This window comes from Oncorhynchus mykiss, chromosome 24 (genome assembly GCF_057628025.1).
Source record: "Oncorhynchus mykiss isolate SJ-2025 chromosome 24, ASM5762802v1, whole genome shotgun sequence".
In the NCBI taxonomy this organism is placed as follows: domain Eukaryota; kingdom Metazoa; phylum Chordata; class Actinopteri; order Salmoniformes; family Salmonidae; genus Oncorhynchus; species Oncorhynchus mykiss.
In genome coordinates this window covers 24,842,501-24,850,234 of record NC_143045.1, presented here as the reverse complement: position 1 = coordinate 24,850,234, position 7,734 = coordinate 24,842,501, and the positions used below count along the sequence as shown (strand labels likewise).

General features: G+C 48.4%; 1 long non-coding RNA gene across 2 annotated transcripts in view; it reads right to left on the bottom strand.

Annotated features, from left to right (window-relative positions):
• Nucleotides 1-556: 556 nt before the first annotated feature.
• The window catches only part of LOC149972408 (uncharacterized), a 36,698-nt gene continuing 29,520 nt past the window's right edge, over nucleotides 557-7,734 (bottom strand). The window contains exon 3 of one of the 2 annotated variants that reach the window (XR_016491399.1): nucleotides 557-1,611. This is a non-coding gene — a long non-coding RNA (uncharacterized LOC149972408). The remainder of the gene's footprint in view (nucleotides 1,612-7,734) is intronic. The other variant, XR_016491400.1, reaches the window with a different exon arrangement.

Below are 7,734 nucleotides of genomic sequence, written 5' to 3'. Positions count from 1 at the left end.
TCACCAAGACATTTTGACACAACTGTGGGAAGCATTGGAGTCAACATGGGCCAGCATCCCTGGTGAACACTTTCGACACCTTGTAGAGTCCATGCCTCAACAAATTGAGGCTGTTCTGAGGGCAAAAGGGGGTTAAACTCAATATTAGGAAGGTGTTCCTAATGTTTTGTACACTCAGTGTATAAAATCATGTATTTATCTGTAGCCCTACATATTCTCAAGTATCTCTCCGAGCTCTGCTACATAATAATGCTGTGATATGTGATAGGAGCTTGTAGAGATCTTCTCCTGACCAAGTGGAGACCACCTCAGACATGCAGGTGTATTTCCCCTGAGACCCTGTCACATTCCGCCCTGTCCTGCACACACAGCCATCTCCAACTGGGTCCCCAGAGTATCTCAGTCCAGAGTACAACCAATAACCCCCACCCCACACACACACAAACCCTCATCATTCCACAACACACACAACATCACAGAGACGCCCATGCCCACAAGCACACACACACACACACACACACACACACACACACACACACACACACACACACACACATTAATGCTTTTAAATGGGAGCTTTCCACCCAGTCACAAATCTCAACTCCAATTGTCACAATGAACTACACAGATGTAGGACAAGCACATAGTGTCCCTTTAGAGATTAACTACACAGATGTGGGACAAGCACATGTTGTCCCTTTAGAGATGAACGACACAGATGTGGGACAAGCACATAGTGTCCCTTTAGAGATGAACGACACAGATGTGGGACAAGCACATAGTGTCCCTTTAGAGATGAACGACAGATGTGGGACAAGCACATAGTGTCCCTTTAGAGATGAACGACACAGATGTGGGACAAGCACATAAATCAAATCAAATTGTATTTGTCACATACGTACATATGATTAGCAGATTTTAATGTGGGTTTAGCGAAATGCTTGTGCTTCTAGCTCTGACAGTGCAGTAATATCTAACATGTAATATAACAATTCCCCAACAACTATCTAATACACACACATCTAAAGGGGTGAATGAGAATATGTACATGTAAGTATATGGATGAGCGATATAGGTGCAATAGATGTATATACTGTACTTTATACCATGTGATTAGAGTAATGTAAGATATGTAAACATTATTAAAGTGGCATTATTTGGAGTGCATTGCATTAAGTCATCCATTAAGTCATCCATTTATTAAAGTGGCCAGTGATTGGGTCTCAATGTAGGCAGCAGCCTCTCTGAGTTAGTGATGGCCTTGAGTTAGTCTGATGGCCTTGAGATAGAAGCTGTTTTTCAGTCTCTCGGTCCCAGCTTGATGCACCTGTACTGACCTCGCTTTCTGGATGGAAGCAGGGTGAACAGGCAGTGGCTCAGGTGGTTGTTGTCCTTGATGATCTTTTTGACCTACCTGTGACATCGGGTGCTGTAGGTGTCCTGGAGGGCAGGTAGTTTGCACCCGGTGATGCGTTGTGCAGACATGGTTGATGAACTACACAGATGTGGGACATGCACATGGTTGGCCCTTCAGAGGTACATTTTTCTCCCCCTCCTTTTTTGCTCTTCCTTTTCTTTCGCTGCCCGGGCACCAGGAAAGAAGGACACCTGCTTAACGATAAAATAATGAATGTCATTTTGAGGCAGAAGCGAGGAGGAGGGAGGGATGGTGCAGGGGCGTGAGGGTAGGAAGTGCATTACCGCGCCGGCAAATGTCCCTCGTGCCAGGGAGTAAATTTGAGTGAAGCCGTGCGATTTGACATAATTTACTCAGAAATCCCTAATTTGTCAGCATTAATATTTCAGCCCCAGCATTGCCTGTCACAGGGTTGCCGAGAGATGACTGATCAATCTACTGTATAAAACAGCCCAGGCTAATTTATTGAATATTTATGTGCAATGTCATGTGCAGGGACCGCGGGTTAAATTTATTTCACACTGTGTCTGCTCTGCTTTGCTCTGCCTGCTCTGCTCTGCTCTAACTGCCCTGCCCTGCCCTGCCCTGCCCTGCCCTGCCCTGCCCTGCCCTGCCCAGCCCTGCTCTGCTCTGCTCTGCTCTCCCTGCTCTGCTCTGCTCTGCCTGCTCTGCTCTGCTCTCCCTGCTCTGCTCTAACTGCTCTGCTCTGCTCTGCTCTCCCTGCTCTGCTCTGCTCTGCCTGCTCTGCTCTGCTCTCCCTGCTCTGCTCTCCCTGCTCCTGCTCTGCTCTGCCTGCTCTGCTCTGCTCTCCCTGCTCTGCTCTCCCTGCTCTGCTCTGCTCTCCCTGCTCTGCTCTGCTCTGCTCTGCTCTCCCTGCTCTGCTCTCCCTGCTCTGCTCTGCTCTGCCTGCTCTGCTCTGCTCTGCTTTTCTCTGCTCTGAACTTTTTCTAACTACTATTTAAGTGTTTTAGAGAATATGAAAAATGTGTAATGATGCTGTACACACAGTCTTCTGCCTGTCAATGAGGAGTGCATGTCAGCAAATGGCTCTTAGTGGAAGTACTCACACACATCTCTGTCAACCCCCTGCCCTTTAAATGAGTGTGATCTGCCATGTTGCTATTGAGTTCCTGTGATTCACTGTGCTGTAGGGGTTCGTCATAGTCCCCTGAGTTTTCTTCAATTCCGATGTGTATAATTGTCATTGTCTGCTCGGCGCATTGCACCTGACTTATGCCTTCAGTGTCGATAGCTCCTCTGTATAGTACACAATGTGTGTATTTATTTACTGTCTCGGAAAATCTGTCCTTTTGATGCTTACAAGCAGCCACCCCAGCCACACAATAGGCATTTAGCACGGACTGCATAATCATGACATCATATTAGGGGAAGGTGCTGGGACAGCAGCACAGCAGCAAAATAAAGGAGTAGAAAGAACAGCTGAAACATCCGTCCTTCACAACCGCCCATGAAGATCATTGTGACTAAGAATGAATTAGTACCACTGAAACATTGCATAGTGGCGTTAGTGGGGAAATCAGCGTCGCCTGGTATGGAGGACTGTGTTGTTGTCAGTACTGGGGAAAGGTGGGTTCAATGTCTCCACTGTGGTGTGTGTTGTTGTTGCACGTAGCTTTCTGGTGGCCGGGTCCCTGGCCCGATGGTCTAGTGTTTCTACAGTACAATGAGCAAATCTATTCCTCCTCCAGCGCTCCACAGTATTAGCCCCTCCAATACCCTCATTATACCGTCACTAATTACAAATTCTCAAGTCAGAGCCAAGCATTAGAGTAAGACAGTGCAGTGAGCATATGGCATAATATGCTATTAATGAACACTCTAAATTCAAACTCAGGTCAGCTGCTCGCGCCACGCACGTGTCACTGATCCAACAGGGGAAAGGGAGGGGGGAGGGGGGGAGTGAATGGTGACCTTCTTTTAAAATGCACAGACTGATCTGGAGGAAAGGCAGCGTATCGGGCTCATTGTTTTACTTGTTTAATTTTGGCCAGCAATTATTGATACAGTATTGTGATGCCGTGAGTGGGAGGGGCTTCTTATAGGAACAAAAGTGAAGATGATTTTTTCTGTTATTACCTGGTGCCTTTTTCCTGCATGGTGGCTGTCTCTGGTTCTGTCTCTGCCTCTGTCTCTGCTTCTGTCTCTGCTTCTGTCTCTGCTTCTGTCTGGTTCTGTCTCTGCTTCTGTCTGGTTCTGTCTCTGCTTCTGTCTCTGCTTCTGTCTCTGCTTCTGTCTCTGTTTCTGTCTCTGCATCTGTCTCTGCTTCTGTCTCTGCTTCTGCCTCTGTTTCTGTCTCTGGTTCTGTCTCTGGTTCTGTCTGGTTCTGTCTCTGCTTCTGTCTGGTTCTGTCTCTGCTTCTGTCTCTGGTTCTGTCTCTGCTTCTGCCTCTGTTTCTGTCTCTGGTTCTGTCTCTGCTTCTGTCTGCTTCTGTCTCTGCTTCTGTCTCTGCTTCTGTCTCTGCTTCTGTCTCTGGTTCTGTCTCTGCTTCTGTCTCTGCTTCTGTCTCTGCTTCTGTCTCTGGTTCTGTCTCTGCTTCTGTCTGGTTCTGTCTCTGCTTCTGTCTGGTTCTGTCTCTGCTTCTGTCTCTGCTTCTGTCTCTGTTTCTGTCTCTGCTTCTGTCTCTGCTTCTGTCTCTGCTTCTGTCTCTGCTTCTGCCTCTGTTTCTGTCTCTGGTTCTGTCTCTGGTTCTGTCTGGTTCTGTCTCTGCTTCTGTCTGGTTCTGTCTCTGCTTCTGTCTCTGGTTCTGTCTCTGCTTCTGCCTCTGGTTCTGTCTCTGGTTCTGTCTCTGCTTCTGTCTGCATCTGTCTCTGCTTCTGTCTCTGCTTCTGTCTCTGTTTCTGTCTCTGTTTCTGTCTCTGGTTCTGTCTCTGCTTCTGTCTCTGCTTCGGTCTCTGGTTCTGTCTCTGCTTCTGTCTCTGGTTCTGTCTCTGGTTCTGCCTCTGGTTCTGTCTCTGCTTCTGTCTCTGCTTCTGTCTCTGGTTCTGTCTCTGGTTCTGTCTCTGCTTCTGTCTCTGGTTCTGTCTCTGCTTCTGTCTCTGCTTCTGTCTCTGGTTCTGTCTCTGCTTCTGTCTGGTTCTGTCTCTGGTTCTGTCTCTGGTTCTGTCTGCTTCTGTCTCTGGTTCTGTCTCTGTTTCTGTCTCTGGTTCTGTCTCTGCTTCTGTCTCTGGTTCTGTCTCTGGTTCTGTCTCTGGTTCTGTCTCTGCTTCTTTCTCTGCTTCTGTCTCTGGTTCTGTCTCTGCTTCTGTCTCTGCTTCTGTCTCTGGTTCTGTCTCTGGTTCTGTCTCTGCTTCTTTCTCTGCTTCTGTCTCTGGTTCTGTCTTTGCTTCTGTCTCTGCTTCTGTCTCTGGTTCTGTCTCTGCTTCTGTCTGGTTCTGTCTGGATCTGTCTCTGGTTCTGTCTCTGCTTCTGTCTCTGGTTCTGTCTCTGGTTCTGTCTCTGGTTCTGTCTCTGAGTATTTATATCCTTTAACGTCATTTTTGTAGTCTCTCTTCCTCTCCAGGGGAAAGCTAGGCTATTTTGATTCCCTGTTAGAACAATTTGGGAAACAAGTTGCGGCTGTCCCGCACCTCCTCTCTGTGCTTGCCATTTTACTGTGGAGAGAGATGGATTTTTTTGTATTTCTTAAATTAACTGGGGAAGAGGAGAGATGCAAATAGACACATTTAGCGTGGTAGATGTGTGTGAGAGATGGCACGTTCAGTTTGGATATCAATTTGTGAGTAAATCTGCAGAGATGATCTCGTCTAGACAAATGAAGGACAGAGGGAGGAGGAGAAGGTTAGAAATTGAGAAGAAAAATCCACCTTTTCCACTACAAGGAACTGTTCTGTTTACTCCTAGTCTTTGGATAAATTACTGCACTGAGACACTAAGGTCTGTATTCAGTTAAAATCACTTTCTCACTTTGTTGTTTTCACTTACCCTTGAAACCCAACCACTTGTTTGGATTGAACCTAGCATCTACAATACCTCTAATGTCTTCACTATCAATAGCTCCCCCAGCATGGTGACCCTGACTCATCGTTCAGTGGTAAACAAAATAGGTGCAAGTGACATTGACATTGACTCAGGTAAACGTTGTATTCCAGTTACTGTGCTACATAAAACTCCCTTCTCTTGAATCTGGGGGCTGGGGAACATGAGACTGCACAGGGGCCTCTCTCTGAACCTCTCCCCAGGGATGATGACTTTCACTGGGCATCCATGCTGGCCCCCTGTCCTGGGCCCTGTGGAGCTCCGAGCTCCAGGGGGGCAGTTTGTTTTAAGAGGCTTAATCCTCCAAAACAGCTGCCTGAGATCAGGTCTCAGATCAGTGCAGGGGGATCAGGGAGAAGAGGAGAGGGCTGAGAGGGTTGCAGGTGCAGACTCCAGAGCAGATGTTGGTTTAAGCTAACGAATGGGGACGTTCAGACAGACAACACAGCCAACACTAACTGTGTTCACAGCCAACAACACTCAAACTGGTGTAATAGTCAATGCTTGCAGGGTCTATTTGTATGGGGGGAGGTGGGGGGGATTCCACACCATTTGTGTTTTATTGATTTTCTTTTTCATACTGAAGAAAATCTGGTTTTGTGTGTCTGCGTGTGTCTATGAATGTGTGGCAGCTCTGTGTGTATGAATATGCCTGTATGCTTCAGTGCAAGTGTGCGAGAGACAGACAGACAGACAGACAGACAGACAGACAGACAGACAGACAGACAGACAGACAGACAGAAGCGGGAAATGAGACAAACACAGTAACATGGGGAAGGTGGAGGTGGGTGAGACAGAGTGGATTCAGCGTGGAACAGCTTGATTTGAGAAAAAAAGGTCATCCTTGTCCTGGAGTAAGCTGAATTTATTGTGTTGGGGCCGCCACAGAGGACTGATAAAAACGACCTCAATAAAATCAGCACAGCCTATGCAATATGCAAATGATTCCATAAAGGATTGATGGATGTGAGGAGGGAGGTGGAGGAGGGAGAATGGGGGAACGGACACTTAACGGCGGAGCGGACAGCGTGCCCTGGCCCATCACTCTTTATGCCAGCGCCCTTTATGTACACGCCCGCCCCCTTCCTGTGCCCCCGCTGCCCTCCCGATAAGGCAAAGGGGAGTGCCACCTGTGGAGGGGTCACCCCTAGTGAAGGTGAGGGCAGATGGCGCTGCTATTCACCCAACCCCCCCACCCACCACTACCAAGGCTCCAGTGGCCAGGCTGGGATGGACTGTAGTGGTGGGGGAGGAGGATAGAGAAGCATGGAGCTACCTTTTAAGGTAACCAGTGCAGTTATGATAATGGATTGTGTTCATATACTGTAGCCAAACCCGTTTTTTTTCATGTGTGAAAGAGAGGAGAACTCACCCCATTCACTTATTACTAAGAAAGAAAAAGGTAGAACAATAGGGATAAGGAAATAAATGAGGGGATGAAAACATGCTCAAGCAAGTGAGGTGGAAGGCAGCCATACAGCAGAGGCTAAAAATGCAGAGTGCTGCGATGCTCGTGGACGCTGGCATCCCTGGGTTGGCACGCGGGTCTGCCAAGTTGTAGGATTTACCTTGGTTCCCTCAGGCCAACGACATGAAAAGTCTCTATCGTCTGGAGGAGCCCCGTGGCAAGCTACAGATCCCATTGTCTGGTGTATGGAAATGGGGAAATGCTATGGGGAGGGGGAAATGCTATGGAGAGGGGGAAATGCTATGGAGAGGGGGGAATGCTATGGAGAGGGGGGAATGCTATGGAGAGGGGGGAATGCTATGGAGAGGGGGAAATGCTATGGAGAGGGGGGAATGCTATGGAGAGGGGGAAATGCTATGGAGAGGGGGGAATGCTATGGAGAGGGGGGAATGCTATGGAGAGGGGGAAATGCTATGGAGAGGGGGAAATGCTATGGAGAGGGGGGAATGCTATGGAGAGGGGGGAATGCTATGGAGAGGGGGAATGCTATGGAGAGGGGGAATGCTATGGAGAGGGGTCAATTCTATGGAGAGGGGGGAATGCTATGGAGAGGGGGGAATGCTATGGAGAGGGGGGAATGCTCTGGAGAGGGGGAATGCTGTGGAGAGGGGGGAATGCTATGGAGAGGGGGGAATGGAGATGAGGAGAGCAGGAGGAGGCCGAGAGAGAGATGAGGAGAGCAGGACAAAGGTGAGAGGGAGATGAGCTAACGGTTTATGGACCAGAGCCAAGTTGGGGAGAGAGCGGGAGGAGAGAGATGGTGATTGAGTGAGATAGAACGAAGGAAGGAGAATGGTGATATGTATATGTGTGTGTGTGTGTGTGTGTGTGTGTGTGTGTGTGTGTGTGTGTG